At 38.4% G+C, this 26,284-nt stretch overlaps 1 pseudogene; it reads left to right on the top strand.

The window, feature by feature from the left end:
- The first annotated feature begins 955 nt into the window (after positions 1 to 955).
- Positions 956 to 26,284, top strand: part of LOC114216397 (uncharacterized) — a 43,806-nt pseudogene continuing 18,477 nt past the window's right edge.

The raw sequence follows: 26,284 nt of genomic DNA on the forward strand, positions 1-26,284 counted from the left end.
TGGGTCACAGAAGCAATGGCATCTTCTATTCACACAGCTTGAAGTCGAAGTCCAGCTCCTTGTTTGTCTTGCATATAAACAGGACACATTGCTTTCTCTGCATGGTGTAACTTCATTGAAACATTATATTCTGTCAGGTAAAGGTCTCTTATTTTTCCTTCCTATTCATTCAGCAAGCACTTCACCTCAGGCACCACCTGGTGGGTAATAGGTACTATAAGGGGAAATTAAATAAGCAATAAAAATGGCTTATATTTATTGAGAGTTTATTATGGGCCAGGCACTTTCTAAGCTCTTTACATGTATTAACTCATTTACTATATCTATGAGGAAGGCATATTATTGTGCCAGTTTTATAGATGAGAAAAGTCATTCACAGAGGGGGTTAGCCAATGGTAGAGCTGACAGGTGAACCCTGATAATCTAACCTAGATCCTGTGCTCTTTACTACAAATGGCTTTTTGCTCTAATTCGAGGGGTTAAGAATCTATATTCTTGAGGCAGTAGGAAAATAATTATTAAAATCATATGAGCATTTTTTGATCTGTCTGCAAGATTCAGTGAGTTCTACATTCATGATATGTGCCTTACAGCTTCAGTGCATGTGATGGACTGGAAGTTTGTGTCTCCCCAAAATTGATACTTTGGCATCCTAACCTCCAGTGTGATGGTATTAAGAGGTGGGAATTTGCAGAAGTAGTTAGGTCAAAAGGATGAAGCCCTCATGAATGGGATTAGTGCCCTTCTAAAAGGGACCCCAAATAGCTCTCTCTTCCTCCCTCACGATGTGAAGGTACAAGGAGAGCTTAGCAGTCTGCAACCTACAAACAGGTTCTCACCAGAACCTAAACATGCAGACACCTTGATCTTGGATTTCCAGTCTCCAAGAATGTGAGAAATAAATGTCTGTCATTAATAAGTCACCCAGGCTATAGTACTATTACTGTGGCCCGAAATGACTAAAACTGTGCACAATTTAAAGCTGAAAAATAATCATGTGAGTAAGGCTATGACAACACAGGACAACCTATGTGCCTAAATGCTGAGGCAAAGCTTTAAAATGAAGGCTCTAAAAGCTATAATAAGGATGTCTGTGTGCATGTTCCTAATCAATGCTATCACTGTTGAAACCAGACATGCTTAGAAATCTATCCATTAGTACATATGTTTCACTATTAAATCTATGATGTCATTCTTGTTAGGAGGAGGCACAAGTAAGTTTACCTTAACCACTTTGAGGAACTAAATCAATTTATGTGATTCAGGTTTTAAAATTTGTATGAATCCTCACTTTAATCTAGACCTGGGCATCCTTAAAAAGCTCGGTGCTCACTCTTATCTGTAGGTCAGATCTTACAGTGGGAATTGCAGTCACTGAATTGGGGAATGTAAATGCAATGGGAGTAATTGAATCCAACAGTAGTGGGGGTCCAAGTGGCAGCACTCACCCATCAAAGGCAAGATGGACATGGTTACTGTAATGAACAACAGAATCAAAGCAGCAATCAGAATACCCTGACTTGTGCAGACCTATGGTTCTGGCTAGTTAATCATGGCGTTCCTAAAAGTGAAATAGGTAGGAAGACTACTAAATTCTTACTCGATCTTTATAAGCAAAAATGTTTTAGGTCAATGAACAAAAGTCTAACTTGAGTCATAAAAACAGAAAGTCACAGCCCCTCAATCAGTTCCCAGACTTGAGTCAGTTTATAAAACCAGAACCTCTTGAATGAAGGGGAAGCTGGGTCCCCTTGAGGAAGGATCCCAGTATACTGCCAAAATTTATCCCGTTAATCTTTCTCCCATACTTCTCCAAAGGGACCTATGGCCTTTTACCAGGACAACTGTCCATTGGCAAAAGACAAATAATCAGAATTTTCAGGGATTGCTGGATACTGGCTCTGAACTGATACTAATTCCAGGACACCCAGAATATCACTGTGACCCACCAGTCAGAGTAAGGGTTTTTGGAGATCAGATGATCAATGGAGTTTTAGCTGAAGTTTTTTTCACAATGGGCCCAGTGGGAACATGTCCTGTGGTAATTTCCCCAGTTCTGGAATGCACAGTTGGAAGAGCCATACTTAGCAGTGGCCAGGGTCACCACATGGTTCCCTGACCTGTGGAGTGAAGGCTATTATGGGAAAGGCCAAATGAAAACTACTAGAACTACCTCTACCTAGGAAAAGAGCAAAACAAAAACAATACTGCATTCTTGGAGGGACTGCAGAGATTATTGCCACCATCAGGGACTAGAGAGATGCAGGGGTAGTGATTCTCATCATGTCCCTTTTCAACTTGCCCATTTGGTCTATGCAGAAGACATCTGGATCTTGGAGAATGACAATGAGTTGTCATAAGCTTAACCAGGTGGTGATTACAATTTCAGCTGTTCCAGATGTGGTTACATTGTTTAAGCAAATTAACACATCCTCTGGTATGTGGTAGGCAACTATTGATCTGGAAAATGCCTTTTTCTTCTCCATCCTTGTCTATAAGGGCCACCAGAAGCAGTTTGCCTTCAACTGCCGTGGCCAACAATACTCCCATCGTTTTCCTGTCTCAGAAGTATATTAATTCTCAAGATCTAGGTCATAAATTAGCTCAAAGGAATACTGATTGTCTTTGCCTTCCACAAGGGATCACACTGACCCATTATATTGATGATATTATAGGACCTAATAAGCAGGAAGTAGCAACTACTCTCGATTTATTGGTAATACATCTGCATATCAAAGGATGGGAAATACGACAAAAATTCAGAGGCTTTCATCAGTGAAATTTCTAGGGGTCCAGTGCTGTGGGGCATGTCAAGATATGCCTTCGAAGGGAAAGAATAGTTGTTGCATCTGGCTCCTCCTACATCCAAGAAAGAGGCACAATGTTTAGTGGGCTGCTTTGGTTTTTGGAGGACACTTAATTCCTCACTTGGGCATTTTACTCCAACCCCATTTACTGAGTAACCCAAAAAGCTACTAGTTTTAAGTGGGGCCCAGAACAAGAGAATGCTTATAATAGGTCCAGGCTACCAGGCAAACTGTTCTGACACTTGGGACATATCATCTAGCAGTTCCAATGGCATTTGATGTGTCAGTGGAATAGGGGTGCTATTGGAGCCTCTGGCAGGCCCCTACAGGTGAATCACAGCAAAGGCCTTTAGGTTCTTGGAGCAAAGCACTACCATCTTCTGCAGATAACTACTGTCCTTTTGAGAATAGCTCTTGGTCTGCTACAGGCCTTAATGGAGACTTAGTGCTTGACCATGGGTCATCAAGTTTCCATGTAACCTGGGCTGTCTATAAAGAACTGGGTGTTATCTGACCTAGCAGCACAACAGCACCACATCATCAAATGGAGGTGGTATACAGGAAATGGTGCCAGAGGGTGCCTTTAAGGTGCACGTGTGGTATATGAAGAAGTGGCCCAAATGCCCTAGTCCCCACTATTATTGCACTAATTTCTCTCTCCCACACTTATGGCTTCATGGGAAATTCCCTAAGATCATTTGACAGAGGAAGAAAAGACGTGAGCCTGGCTTACAGATAGTTATGCTTGATAATGCAGGCAACACCAAAAAGTGGACATCTGCAGCACTACACTCCCTTCCTCAGACATCCCTGATGGGCAGATGTGAAGGGAGAGTCTCCCAGTGGGCAGAACTATAGCAGTGAATGTTATTGGTCACTTTTCTTGGAAGAAATAGTCAGATGTGTGATTATATACAACTTCATGGGCTGTGGCCAATGGTTTGGCATGGTCAGGAATCTGGGAGGAACATGATTGGAAAATTGGTGATAAGGAAATCTGGGGAAGAAGTATGTAGACAGTTCTCTCAGAATGGGAACAAATGAAGATATTTTTGCATGTGAATGCTCATCAAAAGGTGACCTCAACAGAGAAGTATTTTAATAATCAAGTGAATAAAATTACTTGTGTAGATACGAGTCAGCTTCTTTCCCCAGACACTCCTGTTACTGCCCAAAGAGTTCATGAACATAAAGGTGATGGTGGCAGAGATGGAGATGATGCATGGAATCAGCAGCATGAACTTCCACTCACCAAAGCCAACCTAGCTAGAGCTGTTGCTGAGTGCTCAACCTGCCAGCAGCGAAGACCAATACTGAATCCTGGATTTGACACTCTGACATTATTTCCCAAGGTACTCAGCCAGCAACCCAGTGCCATGTTGATTACACTGGACCACATCCATCATGGAAAGGATAGCATTTTGTTGTTACTGGAATATACTCTGGATACAAATTTGCCTTCCGTACAAGCAATGTTTCTTCCATATGTAGATTTACAGAATGCCTTACCTGCCATTATGGTATTCTACACAGCATTACCTCGTTTTAAATTTTTTTTCTCAGCATTACTTTTGATTAAGGAACTTCATAATAAACAAAGTGTGGCAATGGGCCCATGCTCATAGAATTTACAGGACTTACTATGTCTCCACCATTCTGAAGCAGGTGGCTTAATAAAATGGTGAAATGGCCCTTTGAAGACTCAGGTACAGTGCCACCTAGCCAGACTACAGCAAGGTTCTTCAGGATGCTGTATATGCTCTGCATCAGGATCCATTATATGGTTCTGTTTCTCTGATAGACAGGAGTCACAGGTCCAGGAATCAGAGGTGAGTGGCACTACTCACTATTACCCTCTAGTGACCCACGAGTAAAATTTTTGCTTCCTATTGCCATGACCTTATGCTCTGCTGGCCTTAGATCCAAAGGAGGGAATGCTTCCACCAGGAAACACAAGAGTGATTCCATTGAACTCAAGGTTAAGACTGCCTCTAGGCCATTTTGGGTGTCTCATGCTTTAGAACCAACAAGCAATGAAGGGAATTACTGTGTTGGCTGGGTTAATTGATTTCTAATTACTAAGGCAAGATTGGACTACTTCTCCACAACAAAAATAAGGATTATGTCTGAAATATAAGATATCTCTTAATATGTCTATTAGTATTAACACCCCTGTGATTAAAGTCAGTGGAAAAGTGTGACATCCAATCTAAGCAGGACCACCAGTAGCCCCAGACCTTTCTGAACTGCAAGTCTGGGTCCCCTGACTAGGTAAAGAACCAACTGAGATGTGTTCAGAAAACAAAGGGAACACACAGTGGGTGGTACAAGAAGGTAGTCATAAAAAACAGTTACCAAGTAACTAATTACAGAAATGAGGACTGCAGCTGTCATGAGTATTTCTCACTTAGTTTGTTACAAATGTTTGTGTGAATATGAATATAAATATAAGTGTATTTTATGTATCTTTATTTTCTTCCCTCTTATTCCTTGTCATGTAACATAAGATGTATTGACTTTATATCATAATATTTAAATATTGTTAATTTTTTTTTTAAAGATTTTATTTACTTGAGAGAATGAAATAGAGAGAGAGCATGAGAGGGGGGAGGGTCAGAGGGAGAAGCAGACTACCCGCCGAGCAGGGAGCCCGATGCGGGACTCGATCCTGGGACTCCAGGATCATGACCTGAACTGAAGGCAGTTGCTTAACTAACTGAGCCACCCAGGTGCCCAATATTGTTAATTTTAAATCATAGTATTTAAATCATGGGATATCAAGAAGAAGAGTAAACCTCATTCAAGAACTATCTCCTTTTCTGGAGAAGGAGTTAGGGTACTTTCAGTTGTACGCAGGATAGTTGCATCAAGTTAAGTGGAATTACGACCTTGTTATTATCTATATTTGGAGATTAAGTATCATTTAAGGAGATGCACATGGGTGCCCAGTAACAAAAGGTGGACTTGTGATGGTTAATTTTATTTGTCAACTTTACTTGGCTGTGGGGAGCTGAGATTTTGGTCAAACATTACTCTGGCTGTGCCGTGAGGGTGTTTGTAGATGAGATTAATATTTGGATCTGTAGACTGCTCTCCTTAATGTGAGTGCCCTCGTCCAATCAATTGGAAGCCCAAACAGAACAGAAAGGGTAGCACTATACGATGAAATTTCTCCTGCCTCACTACTCGAGCTGGAACATTGGTATTGGTTTTTTTCTGCCTTCAGACTCAAACTGAAACAATAGCCCATGAGTGTGGAGCCTGTCAGCTTTCAGATTGGAACTTACACCACTGGCTCTCTTATTCTCAGACCTTCAGACTTGGCCTGGAACTAAAACCATACCTTTGGCTCTTTCGTGTCTCCAGCCTGCCAACTGCAGATGTTAGGACTTCTCAGTCTCTATAACTGCATGAGCCAATTTCTTATAATAAATCTCTTCCTTATAATAAAATCATGTATAACCATAGTTATATATTAGTTACATATATGTGTGTATATATACGTGTATATATAGCTATATACACTATTGGTTTTGTTTCTTTGGAGCAGAGAACCAGATTAATGCTCTAATACACTCATTACCTTCATTACAGAGACGAGTCTGAGAAAATTTAAGCACCTTTAGCCACACTAAGCCTAGTAAGTGGCCATGTTGGGATACACCCAGGTTTGTCTGGCTCTAATGTCCTGCTCATATTCCCTGTGCTATACTTGAGTTCTGCTTATGGACCAATAAAAACCCAAAGGAACTAGCTTCCATATCTCCTGCTGATGTTTCATTGCCTGTTTCTGAATTCTGTGTTTTAATTATTGTTGCTGTGTAATAATTATTCCAAAATTCAGTAGCATAAAATAGCAATCGCTTTATTTCGCTAATGATTTTATGGTTCATGAATTTAGAAAAGGCTCAACTAGGTTACTCTTTCATGGAATCTCTCATGTGGTTGAAATTAGTTGTCCCCTAGGGTTGCAGTCATCCGAAAGCTCAGCCGGATTGAACATTTAAGATGGCTCAGTCATATGATTGGCATTTGACTTTGGCTACTGGCTTAGTGCTCAGCTGGACCATCAATCAGGACACCTTCCTGTGTCCTTTCCAGCATGGTCATATTGGAGTTGTGAGCAGGCCATAAGAACCGGGTGGAGCCACAGGATCTTCTTTGGCCTACTCTTACAAGCCATGGAGCATCACTTCCACTGTAGTCTGTTGGTTACAAATGCATCACTGAGGTGGGGACATATTCAAGGGGAGGGAACAAGGACCCCTCCTTCTGACAGGAGTGTCAAAGAATTTGGGAGTGTGTTTTTAAAACATCATGCATTATGATCCTAGGAGTCAGGTATCTCTAAGAGATGATAGAACCTAAGAAAGTGGACTTTGAAATGAGGTCATAATTTGAACCTTCCTCCATCACTTATTATCTGCATAACCTTGGAAAAATTATTTAAAGTCGCTGGCCAGGGACCTCCTCTGAAAAAGGAGAAGGTTGATATCTATTTTGGAGCTAAAATTAGTACATATGCCTGGTATTTAATTAACGTTAGAATAGTGTTTTCACACCTCCTTCACTTTTCTCACTGATTTCTACTATTTATTTAAGCATAATTTAAAGACATATTAGGATCTGACAGCCAGTTTTGATTTTTTTCCCTTTTTACTTAATAGTACAGTTACCATAAACTCAATCTATGTATTAAGCCAAAAAGAAAGTTCACTGTGGCCCAAAGAACAGGCATTATAAGTCATGGTAGTATTATCTAGTATCTCTTTTCTGTCTCTCTCATGTCCCCACTCCTTAACATCAGGCAAAAACTTACAAAATATTTAAATAAGAGCAGTCTCAGAACTTGTCAGGTCAAATCAGATCCCTGGATGTTCTATTCTGGTGAAACTTACTTTTTCCTGAGTTTGAGTTACTGATCAAAGGTTTCATTGTATTGGGACCAAGAGGAACCTATTATTATAGAATTCAAACACACACACACACACACACAATTTTAAGCAAATGAACAAATCTAATTTGGAGAGCAAAAGCATGTAGAAGACAAAAGCCAGGGTCTCACATGGAGTAACCCGAATCCCCCATGTGGAAGTCATTTAAACGTAACTTTTTCACATGGTAGGGATGAAAACATTCTTCTGCCCTGGAGTTTCATAAAGCATGTCAGGCTTCTTTTTGCACTAGGCTTTTACACATCTGTCAATTGGAGAAGTTAACCTCTCTGCTGTTTTGATGAGAGAAAGATAAAAATCAAAGTCCTGGTGATTTTATAGGAGTGCTGGCTGCTTGTGTCTTTGGCTATCTCTTCCACTCCTTTGGTGTGAAGACATCCCCAATTCAAAACAGATGTGGTCCCCTTGGCATGGCCTGCTGAATACCACATTGCTTGTAGAGCTCTGGGGTTCACAAGGTGCCCTCATGGAGCTGGCCATGACCCAGAGCTAGTTTTTCTGCCCAGCAGCAAATATGGACAGACACCTGATGAGTTTTCAAGAGAGTCTCACAACCAGGTGTCTGAGTAGACAACAGATAATCACATTTGATCCTCTGAGATTGTATGTCCTCTACTTTCCCCTCTAACCTCCCTGCCCTTTTTAAGTGTAAGTCACATTTACTGTAGTGTTGACTCCTGTTTGCCACCCTTTTTTAGGTTAAGTCCAAGGGATAGTTATCTTTGCATAATCTAAATTTCAAGCTTTTAGTTAGCCGTTCTTTAGTTTAATGAGGAATAACTGTTTAGAACATTTCTCTGAGTGTGCTTTGGAGTATTTTCTAGGGCGAATGGAATTCTGCCTTGAAAACTGGAAAGCAGTTTTCTTCTTTCCATGTGGGGAGGGGAGGGGGGAGTTGCCAACGGAGCTGCATATTTAAGCAAGCAAGTTTTTAGAATAACTTAGGACTTATTCAGTTTCCATTAAGAATATCTAATTATAAGTAATTACCCTATACTAATTTAATTCCGTCCTCTTGAACTTTATTAGAACAACAAACTTAACCACATGCATTTTGTTAAGTGGACCCTTGCACTTTGGAGGAAATAAAAACTTAACAAGATTGATATGACTTGCATGGGAAAGAAGGGGATTAACAATAATTGAGCATTTTCTGCAGTATCCTCTCCCATTCCATTAGAGGTGAAATATAAGTAGGTGTTTTAAAAAATGAATTCACAGTAAGGAATTTAAGGAGATTAGCTTGGTTTTAATAGATGGCCCTGCCCTATTTAAAAATTAATACCAGAAATAGGCAAACAATTTGTTTTAGTATTAGACTAAACTTTAAATGTGTTAGAAATTAAATTATTAAGGTCAAATGTTGACAACAGACTGAAATAATAATTGATATTAATTTTCTTTTTGTGTCCTGGAAGTATTTGAAGAGGTAAAGTGTTTTTTTCTGAATATGAAAAATGAACTACATACTTTTAGAGTGGTTATTCTTCAAACATAGCACTTTAAAAAAAAAAAAGCAAAGCGCTGCATTGTTTTTCTGCATATAAAAGTAATATACTTGCAATATTAAAATCCACATGGAACAAAATATATAAAGAAAATATAGAAATCACCAATACATTTATCACACAGATTTTATAACTATTAACATGTGGATATATTTCTTCCCAGATTGTTTTTCTGTATATGAGGATTACCTTTATGTAATTGTTATTAAAGCATAGCATGATACAGAAAGTGAACACATAATCAGTAATCTAGAGACAGAAAACTTTTGGAACTCCAGAAGTTCTCCCATAACTACCCCTCTCTATCGAGAGTAAATTCTCCAATTCCTAACACCATTAAGATTTTCCTATTTCTGAATTTTATATAGATGGAATCACACATTATGTATTCTTTTATGTTGGCTTGTTTTGTATAAGATTATGTTCATAAAATATATTCATATTGTTATTTGTCATTGTAATTGGCTTATTCTCATTGATATATAGATATATGTATATATAAATATATATAAAATTGTGTTATGTAAATGTACCACACTTTATTTAACCATTTTGCCATTTGGTTGTTTCATGTTTGGGGCCTTGAAATTTTAGTGCATGCTTTATGATGGAACTTATGGACATGTTTCTGTTTGATATATGCCTAGAAGGAGAATGGCTGGCTGGTTTCTATATATATTAAATTTTTTAATAAGCAGTCAATGAATTTCCAAAATGACTATAATAATTTACACTTTCCCTGGCAATACATGAGTCCCAGCTGCTCTCTTTCCTTGCCAACACCTGATATCAAATAACTGTTTTTAAATAAAGTTGAAGTTGGGCACCTGGGTGGCTCAGTGTCTGCCTTTGACTCAGGTCATGATCCCAGAGTCCCGGGATCGAGGCCCACATCGGACTCCCTGCTAAGCGGAGAGTCGGCTTTTTCCTCTGCTCCTCACCCTGCTCTCCTGCTCTCTCTCTCAAATAAATAAATAAAATCTTTAAAAATTTTGAAATTAATTCTCTAGACGTACTTTGGTAGCCATATTTCCTACCTAACCATATATCTCGGATATCTTTCCATGTCAATAAACAAAGAGATCATCGTCATTTTAAATTTCTGTGTAATAATCTTTCATATGATGTATCTAAATATGTGTAATCAATTCCTTATTGATGATTATTTCTACAGAATTTTAGTTTTTCATTTTGTGAACAAAGTTGATCATGCAATTCTTTGTATACATAGATCATAATTCAATATAACTCTTGTCAACAAATTGAATCACTTATTTGGTACTCTGTATTCTTCATCACATTCAAGTGCCAGAAATCCAGCATCTCTTATTATTTCATTTCTGCTTCTTCTTGGTTGCGGATGAAGTCTGCTAGTGAAAATCAGGACAGAAAAATTGTTCACAGCATATCCATAATCACTGACATCACATAGGCTCTCAAACTCTTCTATTTGGCAATACTTCCCCTCTCTATACATTATTTTAAATCTTCAGCCTCCCTGAACCACCAAATCTTTCCCCACGTCCCTCCAGATTCTCTGAAGATGACTGAACCTCTCAGTTCATAGAGAATATAGTAGCCATCAGAATGTAATATCCTTAAAGTGATTTCCACTGCCAAAGAGAAACTTACACACACACACACACACACACACACACACACACACACACACACACACACACACCTGGCCTGCCTGCCTTCGCTTCTCTGAAAATAAAGAAGCCGCTCTCCTACATTCTTACACTTCTCTACTGAAGGTCAGTTCTGGCAGCTAAACTTTAGATCTCATTGTCCCACTTCTTTTTTGGCCAATCCCTTTCTCACCTTCTTTTACTATGTCTGCTGGCCAGTCTCCAAGTGTATTAATTGATCTGGAACCTTATTAATTCCCTTCCTCTTGAATTTCCCTTTTTGTTCTTTCTTCTCTACTCTTTTTCCTTACTGTCTCTCATGTTCTCTTCTTTTTCTCAGCTTTTCTAATTTTTCCTTCACATTTCTGTTTTCATGTTTTCCTTGGGTTTTCTAAGTCTTATGGTTTCAATCACTATCTCTCTGGAAGCTTTTTCCAGATTCATACAACCAAACTAGTTTTCTTTTCTTAGCTTTAGACTCTTCGACAAAAGGTTATTTGTCAACCAGTATCGATATCTCAGAAACAGTACAAAATTGATGTGTCGATTTGCTATTCCCTCTCCACTAACACCTGTCTGCCTATCCCAGTAACCGGCAGGCCATTCACCTAGGGGTAATTTAAAATGATAAAAGTGACCTAGTATGTGGTCATTATATCTCAAATCTACATTCTTCTCATCATCTCAACAGCCATTTTCTACCCAAGCCACAATCATCCCCCCGATAGATGTGGAAACCATGAGGGCTGAAGGCATAAGTGCTTTATTCATCATTTTGCCCGAGTGCTTGGCACAGTGCCTGACACTCAGTAGGTAGTCTAAAATGTAGATCTAGTCACCACTATCTCATGCTTGAACTTCTAAGGCTATTTATCAGATGATTTGAGGTTAAAAAATAATTTCTTTTTGAAAGTCTTCCCTGATCTCTAAAGTAGATCAAATCCCTAATTACAGACTCTTACTATATATATATATATATATATATATATATTATATATATATATATTTTTTACCATGTATAAATGAATCTCTTTTTTAACAGTGTTCCACGTATAATTTATATTATTTTCAATGAGTGATTAACTGATGGCTCAAACATTAGATTCGATAGGGGAAGGGAACTTTTTGTTTTTGCTCTCCATTCTGCCCACATACTTTGCATATGAGTGAATGAAGGAAAAATAAAGAAATTCTAAGAAGTAGTTTTCTACACTGAATACCATTTCTTTAGATTTTTATGCATATTTTCAATTTCCTCTATTTTAATTAATTTATATTTTCTCCTTGTGGTTAAAAAGATCACTCAATTCTTCATCTACCATAGACTTGCATTTTTTTAAATCTTTGCCAGTATAAATAGTGTGTGTAGTTGTTTTACTTTGTATATTTTAATTACTCATGATTTTAATTCTTTTTTTTCTTTTGCTTTTGGGCTACATGTGTTTATTTTCCTATTGGTATATGGTCTTTCCCTTAGTAATCTGTAAGATCTCCTCAAAGCTAGGGAAATTAGTCTCTTCTCCACGACATATATGTTATATTCTTCTCAACCTGTCATCTGTGATTATTATTCTTTTGCAGTTGCACGTTTATTAATTCATTAAGCAGATATTTATTGAATTACCATTATTTATCTAAAAACCAATCAAGGAATGAGAACAAAGCAGTAATCAAACAAATGAAAATTACTGCCTTCCTGGAGCTTACATTGCATTTATGAGGATGGGTGGGTAAACATACAGTAAGTGATATAAAATAAGTAATATAATAGAATATTGGGTGGCTATAACTGGGTGGTTATTAACATAATTAAACCAGGAAAAGGGTTTAAAAAGGGTCAGCAGGTAGAAGTCACAATTTTAAAGAGGATTACCCAAAGAAGATATCTTTGAGAAGGTGGTCTTTGATTAAAGTCCTAAAGAAGGTATAGGAACTTTGTGGATATCTGTGGAAATAGACTTCAAAGTAGTAGGAACATCAAGTGCAAAGGTGCTGAGGCAAAAGCACACCTGGAAAGTTTAAAGAACAGTAAAGAGCTGATAGAAGCAGAACAGATTTTAAAGGAAGAACATAATAGAATATGAGGCCTAAGAGGCAATGGGTTGGATGGACATCTCAGCATATAGAGCATTGTTGGCTATTTTGGTGTCTACCTAGAATGAAATAAGAAGATTGGAGATTTCAGAGCAGAGATGAGACATGATCTGACTACATTTTAACTATAAAACTGGTTGCTTTTTTGAGAATAGCTTTTGAAGAGCTGACATCCAAAGCAAGGAGATTGGTTAGAAAATTGCAATAATTTTGGCCAGAGATGATGGTGGACTGGGCTAACTGGCTGTGTATAACACAAATGTGTTAGCAGTGAAGGTGGTGTTAGTGGTCAGATGATGTGTCTATTTTGAAGGTAAAGTCAATATTTGCAGATGGATTGTATTATGGGATATGAAAGTCAGTGAGTTTAGATTATAAATAGTTTTTTAGTTTAGTTTGGGTCCTGAGAAACTAAATGGGAGTTGCCAATAAGTGAGATGAAGGAAGACTGTGACTAGAAAGGTTTCAGTGGGGAAGATCAAGAGTCCTAATTTTGTACCTCTTAAATTTGAGATTTCTCAGAGTTCTTGGTAGAGCTATTGAGTGAGTTGTGGGATTAGTGGTTCTGTTGTCCTACAGAGATAGGAATTTGGGTGTCATCCTTATACAGGTGGATGTACTGCCATGGGACTAAACGATAACACCAGGGGAACGGTGGTAAATAGGAAACAGAAAATGTTCCAGGACTGAATCACAAAGGGTTCCAAATTTCAAAGGCCAGGCAGATGAAGAAAACCCATCAATGAGACTGAGAAGATCTGCCAATGAGTGATTGGTACACTTAGGAGAGATTCGAGTCTTGGAGTACAAGTTAACAAAGTGACTCACCTATCAATGAATGATCAACTGATGTTATGCTGAAAAGTACAATGAGGATAGATTGAAAGTAAGATAAGACAGAGCAAAGAGAATTTCCTTTCAGTGGAGATAGAAAACCTGATTGTATGGATTCATGAAAGAGAGGAAAGAAATGGAAGACTCTGGGTAGAGATGATTCTTTTGAGGAACTTTGTTGTTAGGGGAAGTAGGAAAATGAAGACATGGACTCAAAGGATGTTTGTACCTTAAAATGGGAGAAATGAGCATTTTGTGTTGATGGAAAATATCTAGTTGTAGACAGGATAATCTGATATTGCTTAAATAAGAGAAAAGTATTTGAGAAGGGCAGAGAGGACAGAATCTAGTGCACAAGTAGAAAGCTTGGCCTTTGTTAGGAGCATGGAGTATATATAAAGTATATATATAGTTTGTCCTGAGAAATGGAAGAGAAGGCAGAAGGTATAAGTGCACGTGTGGGTAGAGGATAGATATTATAAAACTTCTATTCGGAATGCTCTTATTTTCTCTATTCAGTAACAAGCAAAATTATTATCTAGGAGTGCTGATCAGTATTAGAAATTAGAGGAGAAAAAAGGTGTTATGAAATAGTCATCTAGGGAATCGAGAATGACTGGAATTGGAAAAGATTTCATTGTACTATTCACTCACAGTACTGGTCTCTGCCTCCTTAATAATGCTAGAATTATGATTTAAAACAACAACCAGATTATGCCACTCTTATGCTAAAGAAATGTTCTTTTGGATCCTAATTAACTACATTTAAGAACAGGGTAAAACTCAGACTCCTTCACGTGTTGAACAGTGTCCTATGATCAGCCTCAAACCTTCTTTCATAGACTCATCTCTGACCTTTTCCATGAGTCCACACGATGTAAGTTCCAGGTGAACCTAACTTCTCAGATTTGTCCTAACACCATATATACATTCATTACTCCTTGCCCTTGCCTGGGTAGTTCCCTTTCCTGGAATGCCTTTTTTTTCCCCTTTTCTACACTTCTACACAAATGTATTTCATGCTCCACCCATCCCCATTTATTCCCAAGGTAGAGCATGTTATTTTCTTCTCTATGTACCCCTTAAACTTTGAGCTTGGCTTAGTACTTAGCTTTGCCATAGCACATTATTGCTTAATATGTCTGTCTTCTACCCTAGACCAGATGTTTTTCAAGCATACAGATAATATCTTAGTAATTATTTTATCCTCCCAGTCTCTACAGTACTAAATATTCATGAACAAATTCATTTTTCAGTATTTAATCTTATATTATCAACTAATTCCAGTTTCTTAGAAGTTAAGAAAGTCTTAAGCTTTGCCTAGACAGTGAAATATGCATAGGAAAAAATATTTGTGGGGTAATTACTGTGTGCACGGATATGCAATTGGTTGTGCAGATTTTGGCTTTCATTTTATAACCTCCTCTTTTCCTCAGAACTTCACAATTTGTGTTTTTAATTTAACCACAGAAAAATCCCCTAGCATTAAATTTTGACAATAATGTTAGATACCAAGTTATAATTAGATGAAGAATATGTAATCCATATTGGATACAGTTCAGCATTTCTCTCAAATTGGAATGTTAAATGGAAAATCAAGTAAATAAAGAAATTGGCCTAAACTTGTGGAATATTAAGCTTCAAAGATGTTGTTTTTATTGTAATTTAGTTCATTCCTAGTTTGAGTTCCTGTACTTACCTTTCTGTCTCTAATTTAGCTTACTCCTGCCTCATAATGAGCCTTAAAAGTAATTTAAGATAAAATAATCAAATACCTTATTCTGAGAACAAAAGACATACAGCAGGAGCACATAATTAATAAATTCATCCTTTCAATACTGTGTTCTCAGAAGTGAATTTTTCTTTCTACTTTCTAGTGGGTAAAAACAAACAAACAAGTTTCCTTGGGAGATTCAAAGACTTTGGTGCTTTGCGAGAGAAACTTTAAGAAGAAGAATCATTTGACCAAATGAAGTCAGTTATAGTTGATCAGCAACAGACTGAGGAGGAATATAGAGCAGAGAGGTATAGGAAGTACATTTGGATAGGAAGGGTAGGACCTGCTCATAACAAATATTGAAAACATTTTTTTGTTATTGCTATGGAACAAAGCATCTCAAGTCTTAGGTGGCTCAAAATAATAACTGATTATTATCCTTCAGATTTCTGAGGGTTAACTGGATTCTGTTGGACAATTCTTTCATAGAGTCTCTTATGTAGTGCAGTCAATGGTCAGCAGGAACTGTATTCATCTGAACGTCCAACTAGACTAGGTATTCAAGGTGTCTGGCAGTTGTTAATGGCCAGTCAGGATTTCAGCTGAGACTAACCTATCACTAGGGGTGCTAATCACCTTTCCATGTAGTTTGGGATTCTGTCAGCAAGGCGTGAGCTCTGAGAGGGAACGTCTCAAGAGCAAGCATTCCAAGAAATCCAGAGACAAGCCACAAAACTTCTTATGACCTGACCTTGAAGACCAAGAAATTACTTTGTCATAGTCTGTTGGTCAAGCAAGTCACTAAGGTCAACCCAGATTCAACTGGAGGGAAAGAGACTCTACCTCTTGAAAATGGAGGGACAAGACCACACTGCAGAAGAACCAGAAGAACATGAAGCATGGCACATACAGCTGCAGCCACCTGTGGTAAAGCTAAGCTACAACAAAGGCCATAGAGAAAGGTTTTAAAGCAATAAGATATCAACTAAGAGGTCTATGTTCACTGTTGCCATTATTCTTGTCCAGATCACCACCATGTCTCACTGGGACTGCTGAAGTAATTTCTTCGTTTCCTTCACTCCAGTCTGCCCTCACCTCCAATCCAATCATTCATCAACAGCCAGAATAACCTTCTTGAAGTCAAATTCCTAACATGTCACCCCTGCATTTAAACCCGTAAATATCTTCCCATACATCTGGAATGACTCAGTTCCAGATCTCTTCTCTAGCCTTGCTTTTATCTACTTCCCTTTCCATACCAGGATCTCCTTTCAGCTTCTGAACTTTACCATGCTTTGCTATCACTTCAGAATTTTCCTGGGTGCTCTTCTCTTAGACTGAAACACTCTTCCTACCCTCCTTTCCTGCTTATTTATTTGAATGTCATCAGGCCTGTAAATATACCTTTCTTTGTGTTTTCATAATTTCCATATCAAAGTACTTTTCACACAGAAATATAATTGCTTGGTTTCTTAGTACTTTCTTCAGGTAGACTGTAAGATCCATAAATCTTCCTTCTTGCCCTAAGTTCCTTTAAAGTATCCTTCACTGTCTGTTACTGTCTATTGTAACAAATTATAAATATATTATTTATTGGCATATTATAGCTTCCATTGACTTTTATTATATATGTGCACATTATCTAATGGACATTTATAGAATACTTCATCCACTAACAGCATAATATACATCAAATTCTTCTCAAGCTCACACGGAACATTTCATAAGATATACCACATTCTGGGCCATAAAACACACCTCAACAAATTTAAAAGAATAGAAATCAAATAAAGTATGTTTTCAGACCATAGTGGAATTAAACTAGAAATAAATAGCTGGGAAATCCTAAAATACTTGAAGATTAAATAACATACTTCTAAATAAAACATGGGTCAAAGAAGTTATCTCAGGAAACATTTTGAATTAAATAAAACGAGAATACAATCTATCAAAATTTTGGGGATACAGTAAAAGCAGTGCTAAGAGGGAAATTTATAGTTTTGAATGAATATACAGAAAAGAAGAAAGATCTAAAATCAATAATCTAAGTTTTCAATTTAGAAAACTAAAAAAAAAAGGAAAAATAATGTAAAATAAAGCAAGCAGAAGAAAACAGAGAATAAAAGTTAGAGCAGCAATCAATTACATTGAAACCAGGAAAAAATAGAGAAAATCAACAGAATCAAATAATTTTTCTTTTCAAAGCTCAGTAATTCATAAATCTCTGTCCAGGCTAACTATGAAAAAAATAAAGAAGACAGAAACTACTAATATAAGAAATGAAAAAGGGGCCATTACGACTGACCCCATGAATAAAAAAGTTAATAAAGGAATATTTGAGTGCTTTTGTGCCACAAATTTGATAACCTAGATAAAATGAACCAATTCCTTGAAAAACACTATCTGACAAAATAGGGAAATAATCTGAATAGTCTCATATCTATTAAAATTTTTGAATAAGTAATTAATACCTTACTAAAACAGACAGCATGAGGCTTAGATGAATTCACTGGTGAATTCTATCAGACATTTAAGAAATTACACCAAAAATTCTACAATCTTTTCCAGAAAATAAAAATATAGTTCCTAACTCCTTCTGTGAGACCAAACCAGACAAAGACATTGTAAGAAAGCAAAATGCCAATATCTATCATGAACATGGATGCAAAGATTTTTAGCAAATCCTGACAAATTGAATCCAACAATATATAAAAAGAATTATTTGTCATGACTAAATGGGATTTATCCTAGTGATATAAGACTGATTCAACATTAGAAAATCAATTACCAGATTCTTGGTGTATCCTTACAGAGATCCTATGCATGCAAAACAAATGTTTCCTATTTATTCCCTTCTTAACACAAAATATGATGTTATGTTTATCAAAAAAAATCAAGTAATATAATTTATCACATCAAGAGGATAAAGAAGGAAAATCTATGATTCTATCAGTAGATACAGAAAAAGTATTTGGAGGAGCACCTGGGTGGCTCAGTTGGTTGGTGAGATCAAGCCCCATGTTGGGCTCTGCACTGGATGTCGTGTTGCTTAAGATTCTCTCTCTGCCTTCCCCTGGACCCCACTTGCATGTGCTCTCTCTCTAAAAAAAGAAAGAAAGGAAGGAATGAAGGAAGGAAGGGAGGAAGGAAGGAAGGAAGGAAGGAAGGAAGGAAGGAAGGAAGGGAAAAAGAAGAAAGAAAGAAAGAAAGAAAGAAAGAAAGAAAGAAAGAAAGAAAGAAAGAGAAAAAAAGAAAGAAAGAAAGAAAAAGAAAGAAAGAAAGAAGAAAAAGAAACAGTACTAGGTTTGTAATAGAGCTGGAAGTCGGGAATTGTGATGCTCCCAGCTTTGCTTTTCTTTTTCAACATCCCTCTGGCTATTCGAGTTCTTTTCTGGTTCCATACAAATTTTAGGATTCTTTGTTCCATTTCTTTGAAAAAAGTGGATGGTATTTTGATGGGGATTGCATTGAATGTGTAGATTGCTCTAGGTAGCATTGACATCTTCACAATGTTTGTTCTTCCAATCCATGAGCATGGAACATTTTTCCATTTCTTTGTGTCTTCCTCAATTACTTTCATGAGTATTTTATAGTTTTCTGAGTACAGATCCTTTGCCTCTTCGGTTAGATTTATTCCTAGGTATCTTATGGTTTTGGGTGCAATTGTAAATGGGATCGACACCTTAATTTCTCTTTCTTCTGTCTTGTTGTTGGTGTATAGAAATGCCACTGATTTCTGTGCATTGATTTTATATCCTGCCACTTTTCTGAATTCCTGTATGAGTTTTAGCAGTTTTGGGGTGGACTTTTTGGGTTTTCCAGATAAAGTATCCTATCATCTGCAAAAAGTGAGAGTTTGATTTCTTCCTTGCCAATTCAGATGCCTTTTATTTCTTTTTGTTGTCTGATTTCTGTGGCTAGGACTTCTAATACTATGTTGAATAGCTGTCATCATCAAGACAGTATGGTACTGGCACAAAAACAGACACATAGATCAATGGAACAGAATCGGGAGCCCAGAAATGGACCCTCAACTCTATGGTCAACTAATCCTTGGCAAAGAAGGAAAGAATGTCCAGTGGAAAAAAGACAGTCTCTTCAACAAATGGTGTTGGGAAAACTGGACAGCCACATGCAGAAGAATGAAACTGGACCATTTCCTTACACCACACACAAAAATAGACTCAAAATGGTTGAAAGACCTCAATGTGAGACAGGAGTCCATCAAAGGAGAACACAGGCAGCAACTTCTTCGACCTCAGCCGCAGCAACTTCTACCTAGAAACATCACCAAAGGCAAGGGAAGCAAGGGCAAAAAATGAACTTTTTGCACAGCAAAAGAAATAGTCAACAAAACCAAAGACAACCAACAGAATGGGAGAAGATATTTGCAAATGACATATCAGATAAAGGGCTAGTATCCAAAATCTATAAAGAACTTCTTAAACTCAACACCCAAAGAACAAATGATCCAATTAAGAAATGGGCAGAAGACATGAACAGACATTTTTCCAAAGAAGACATCCAAATGGCCAACAGACACATGAAAAAGTGCTCAAATCGCTCAGCATCAGGGAAATCCAAATCAAAACCTCAATGAGATATCACCTCACACCCATCAGAATGGCTAAAATTAGCAAGTCAGGAAATGACAGATGTTGGCGGGGATGCGGAGAAAGGGGAACCCTCCTACACTGTTGGTGGGAATGCAAGCTGGTGCAGCCACTCTGGAAAGCAGTATGGAGGTTCCTCAAAAAGTTGAAAATAGAGCTACCATACGATCCAGCAATTGCACTACTGGGTATTAACCCCAAAGATACAAATGTAGGGATCCAAAGGGGTATGTGCACCCCAATGTTTATAGCAGCAATGTCCACAATAGCCAAACTGTGGAAAGAGCCAAGATGTCCATCGACAGATGAATGGATAAAGAAGAAGTGGTATATATATACAATGGAATATTATGCAACCATCAAAAGGAATGAGATCTTGCCATTTGCAATGACGTGGATGGAACTGGAGGGTGTTATGCTGAGCGAAGTAAGTCAATCAGAGAAAGACATGTATCATATGACCTCAATGATATGAGGAATTCTTAATCTCAGGAGACAAACTGAGGGTTGCTGGAGTGGTGGGGGGTGGGACAGATGGGGGGGCTGGGTGATAGACATTCGGGAGGGTATGTGCTATGGTGAGCGCTGTGAATTGTGCAAGGCTGTTGAATCACAGACCTGTACCTCTGAAACAAATAATACGATATATGTTAAAAAAAAAAAAAGAAGAAGAAGAAGATAGCAGGAGGGGAAGAATGAAGGGGGGGAGATCAGAGGGGGAGACGAACCATGAGAGACGATGGACTCTGAAAAACAAACTGAGGGTTCTAGAGGGGAGGGGGTTGGGGGGATGGGTTAACCTGGTGATGGGTATTAAAGAGGGCACATTCTGCATGGATCACTGGGTGTTATACACAAACAATGAATCATGGAACACTACATCAAAAACTAATAATGTAATGTATGGTGATTAACATAACAATAAAAAATTTAAAAACAAAGAAACCGAAAAATAAACAATATTAGGAAGAATCCAGCACACTTTCATGATAAAAACTCTCAACAAACTAGGAATAGGGAAGAACACCTGCATCTTGATAAAAGCAACTGAATAAAACCCACAGTTAACGTCATACCTACTAATGAGAAACAAGTTGCTTTATCTCTATGATGGTTAATTTTATGTGTCACCTTGACTAACCACAAAGATCCCAGATTAAAAATTATTTCTGGGTGTGCCTGTGAGGATGTTTCTGGGAGAGATTAGCATATTAATCTGCTCAGTGAAGCAAATGGGCATCACCCAATCCACTGAAAGTCTGAATAGCAAACAAAATAATGTCAAAGATCAAGGTAAAAGGACGTTGCTACCCAACTTTATGACTTATTGTCAAGATACAGTAATCAATACAGTATAAATACAATAAAATACAGCCAAAGAATACAAAACTGGCAAATGGAGCCCAATAGAGACCTCAGAAATAGACCCCGCAAATATAGTTAACTGCCTTTGACAAAATATCAAGGGTGACTCAATGAAGAAAGACAGTCTTTCAAAAAGAATGAATCTAGGCACAGACTTCAGAATTAAACTAGAAATAAATAACTGGAAAATCCTTTAGAAAAATTAACTCAAAATGGATCCTAGACCTAAGTGTAAAATGATAAACCATAAAACCTCTAGAAGATAACACAGGAGAATATCTGTGTGACCTTGGGTTTGGGGATGAATTTTTAGATAAACCCCAAAAGCCTGATTCATGAATGAAAATACTGACAAGGTGAACATCATTAAAATTAAAAAAGGGGGGAAACCTTCTGCTTTGTGAAAGACACCATTATGAGAATGCAAAGAGAGCTACAGAATAGGAGACAATAGTTGCAAAACACATATCCCAGAAAAGACTTATATCAAAATATGCAAAGAATTCCTAAAACTGAACAATCAGAAAACAGGGAACTCAGTTTAAAAATGGGCAAAGGGGGGAGAAAAGATGGTGGAGGAGTAGGGGACCCCATTCCAACTGGTCCATGGAATTGAGCTGGATATCTACCAGACCACTCTGAGCACCCACAAAATCAGCCTGAGATGTAAGAAAATAGATCGGGATCTCTACAAACAGAATATCGCGGGCGGTTGGTTTCGACTACGAAGCAGGGAGCCGTGATTCCGGGGGCAGATATCGGAGGATAAATGGCAGCGGGAGGGAGCCTGGCCATGGGTATCCTACACCGCCGGTGAGCAATAGCCTCGCATGCTGGGGATGAGGCACAGACTCGCAGACTGGTAGCGGCAGGGGAAAGGACTTTAGGGCAGCCCCCGGGGCGGAAACCCGGAGCAGTGGGGTCATGCGTGCGAACTGGGAGCGGCTGGCAGTTTTAGAAGCACAAAGGGCAGAGACGTGCCCCAACCTGGAGGCAGGACTGGGGGCACTGTGGAGGGGTGCACAACCCAGGACACTGCATTTTATAGCAGTACGGACAGAAACGGAGATAGCGTGGCCTGGAGAGCTCACTGAAGAATAGACTGCAACCTCTCTGCTCTGAGGCAGAGGGTTGGAAACAGTCTCTTCTGCTCTGACTCTCAGAAGAGATGCAGAAAGCTGCCAGGGAAAGCCTCCAGAGAACAAAAACCCCAAAAAACTGGTTCCCACTGAACCCATCCCCTGCCACAGGGGGGGCAGGGTAACTCTGCCCAAATAGGGTTGCCTGAGTAACAGCGCGGCAGGGCCCTCTCCCAGAAGACAGGCTGGGAAAACAAGAGGCCAGCAACCCTAAGGTCCCTAGAAAATAGGTGCATCTTGCTTGGGTTCTGGTCAATAATTTGGACTCTATACATTCCCTTAACCACCCATCAACAGAATGACTAGGAGGAGGAACCCTCAAAATAGGAAAGACTCAGAGATTATAACTTATGCCACAGATTTACAAATGGATTCAGACATAACCAAGATGTCGGAGATGGAATTCAGGCTAGCAATTGTGAAGACAATGGCTAGAATGGAAAAAATCAATTAATGGCAACAGAGAGTCTCTAAGGGCAGAAATGAAAGCTGAATTGGCAGAATTTAAAAATGCTATCAATGAGATCCAATCTAATCTAGATAATCTAACAGCTAGGGTAAGTGAGGCAGAAGAACGAATAAGTGACCTGGAAGACAATTTAATAGATAAAAAGGGAAAAGAGGAGGCCAGGGAAAAACAACTCAGAATCCATGAAAATAGAATCAGAGAAATAAGGGATACCATGAAGCGTTCCAATGTCAGAATTATTGGAAACCCGGAGGGAGTGGAGAGAGAGAAAGGACTAGAAGATATATTTGAGCAAATCGTAGCTGAGAACTTCCCTAATCTGGAGAATGAAACAAACATTCGTGTCCTACAGGCAGAGTGGACCCCTCCCAAGATCAAGGAAAACAAGCCAACACCCCAGCATGTAATAGTAAAACTCGCAAATCTTAGAACCAAGGAAACCATCTTAAGGGCAGTTAGGGGGAAGAGATTCCTTATGTACAGAGGGAGGAACATCAGAATAACATCAGACCTATCCACAGAGACGTGGCAAGCCAGAAAGGCCTGGCAAGACATATTCAGAGTACTAAATGAGAAGAACATGCAACCAAGAATACTTTATCTGACAAGGCTGTCATTTAGAATGGATGGAGAGATGCAGAGCTTCCAAGACCGGCAGAAGCTGAAAGAATATGTGACCACTAAGCCGGCCCTGCAAGAAATATTAAGGGGATCCTATAAAAGGAGAAAGACCCCAAGAGTGATATACAACAGAAATTTTTACAGGGACAATCTATAAAAACAAGGTCTTCACAGGCAACATGACGACAATTAATTCATATCTTTCAATAATCACTCTCAACGTGAATGGCCTAAATGCTCCCATAAAACAGCACAGGGTTGCAGATTGGATAAAAAAATAGGACCCATCCATATGCTGTCTACAAGAGACTCATTTTGAACCTAAAGATACATCAGACTGAAAGTGAAGGGATTGAGAGCCATCTTCCATGCCATCTGGATGAAATGGAGGCCTTCCTGGAAACCTATAAGCTGCCACGACTGAAACAGGAAGAAATTGACAACCTGAATAGGCCAATAACCAGTAACGAGATTGAAGCAGTGATCAAAAACCTCCCAAAAAACAAGAGTCCAGGGCCTGATGTATTCCCTGGGGATTTCTACCAAACATTCAAAGAAGAAATAATACCTATTCTACTGAAGCTGTTTTAAAAAATAGAAACAGAAGGAAAACTTCCAAACTCATTCTATGAGGCCAGCATTACCTTAATCCCCAAACCAGGCAAAGACCCCATCAAAAAGGAGAATTTCAGACTGATATCCCTGATGAATATGGATTCCAAAATCCTCAACAAAATCCTAGGTAATAGGATCCAACAATACATTCAAAGAATCGTCCACCACGACCAAGTGGGATTTATCCCTGGGATGCAAGGGTGGTTCAACATTTGCAAATCAATCAATGTGATAGAACACATTAATAAGAGGAGGGAGAAGAACCATGTGGTCCTCTCAATTGATGCAGAAAAAGCATTTGACAAAATACAACATCCTTTCCTGACTAAAACTCTTCAGAGTATAGGGATGGAGGGAACATTCCTCAAGTTCATAAAATCCATCTATGAAAAACCCACAGCAAATATCATCCTCAATGGAGAAAAGCTGAGAGCCTTTCCCTTAAGATCAGGAACACGTCAAGGATGCCCACTCTCGCCACTATTGTTCAACATAGTACTAGAAGTTCTAGCAACAGCAATCAGACAACAAAAAGAAATAAAAGGTATTCAAATTGGCAAAGAAGAAGCCGGACTCTCTCTTTTCACAGATGACACGATACTTTATGTGGAAAACCGAAAAGACTCCACCCCCAAATTACTAGAACTCATACAGCAATTCAGTGATGTGGCAGGATACAAAATCAATGCACAAAAATCAGTTGCTTTCTTATACACTAACAACGCAACTGTAGAAAGAGAAATTAGAGAAATGATTCCATTTACAATAGCACCAAAAACCATAAGATACCTCGGAATAAACCTAACCAAAGAGGTAAAGGATCTATACTCTAGGAATTACAGAACACTCATGAAAGAAATTGAAGAAGACACAAAAAGATGGAAAAATATTCCATGCTCAGGGATTGGAAGAATAAACATTGTTAAAATGTCTATGCTACCCAGAGCATCTATACCTTCAATGCCAACCAGCTCAAAATTCCAATGACATTTTTCAAAGTGCTGGAACAAACAATCCTAAAATTTGTATGGAGTCAGAAAAGACCCCGAATCACCAAGGAAATGTTGAAAAAGAAAAACAAAGCTGGGGCATCACGTTGCCTGATTTCAAGCTATATTACAAAGCTGTGATCACCAAGACAGCATGGTACTGGCACAAAAACAGACATATAGACCAATGCAACAGAATAGAGAACCCAGATATGAACCCTCAACTCCACGGTCAAATAATCTTCAACAAAGCAGGAAAAACATGCAATGGAAAAAAAGACGGTCTCTTCAATAAATGGTGCTGGGAAAATTGGACAGCCACATGCAGAAGAATGAAACTCGACCATTCTCTAACAGCATACACAAAAATAAACCCAAAATGGATAAAAGACCTCAATGTGAGACAGGAATCCATCAAAATCCTAGAGGAGAACATAGGCAGTAACCTCTTTGACATTGGCCACAGCAACTTCTTTCAAGATACATCTCCAAAAGCTAGTGAAACAAAAGCAAAGATGAGCTTTTGGGATTTCATCAAGATAAAAAGCTTCTGCACAGTAAAGGAAACAGTCAACAAAACGAAGAGGCAACCCACAGAATGGGAGAAGATATTTGCAAATGATACTACAGATAAAGGGCTGGTATCCAAGATCCATAAAGAACTTCTCAAACTCAACACCCAAAAAACAAATAATCAAGTAAAAAAATGGGCAGAAGATATGAAAAGACACTTCTCTGAAGAAGACATACAAATGGCTAACAGACACATGAAAAAATGTTCATCATCATTAACCATCAGGGAAATTCAAATCAAATCCACATTGAGATACCACCTTACACTAGTTAGAATGGCAAAAATGGACAGGGAAAGAAACAACAAATGTTGGAGAGGTTGTGGAGAAAGGGGAACCCTCTTACACTGTTGGT

This window comes from Eumetopias jubatus, unplaced genomic scaffold, assembly GCF_037043125.1.
Source record: "Eumetopias jubatus isolate StellerSeaLion01/CBP00866 unplaced genomic scaffold, mEumJub1_p1.0 scaffold_9, whole genome shotgun sequence".
Lineage (NCBI taxonomy): Eukaryota > Metazoa > Chordata > Mammalia > Carnivora > Otariidae > Eumetopias > Eumetopias jubatus.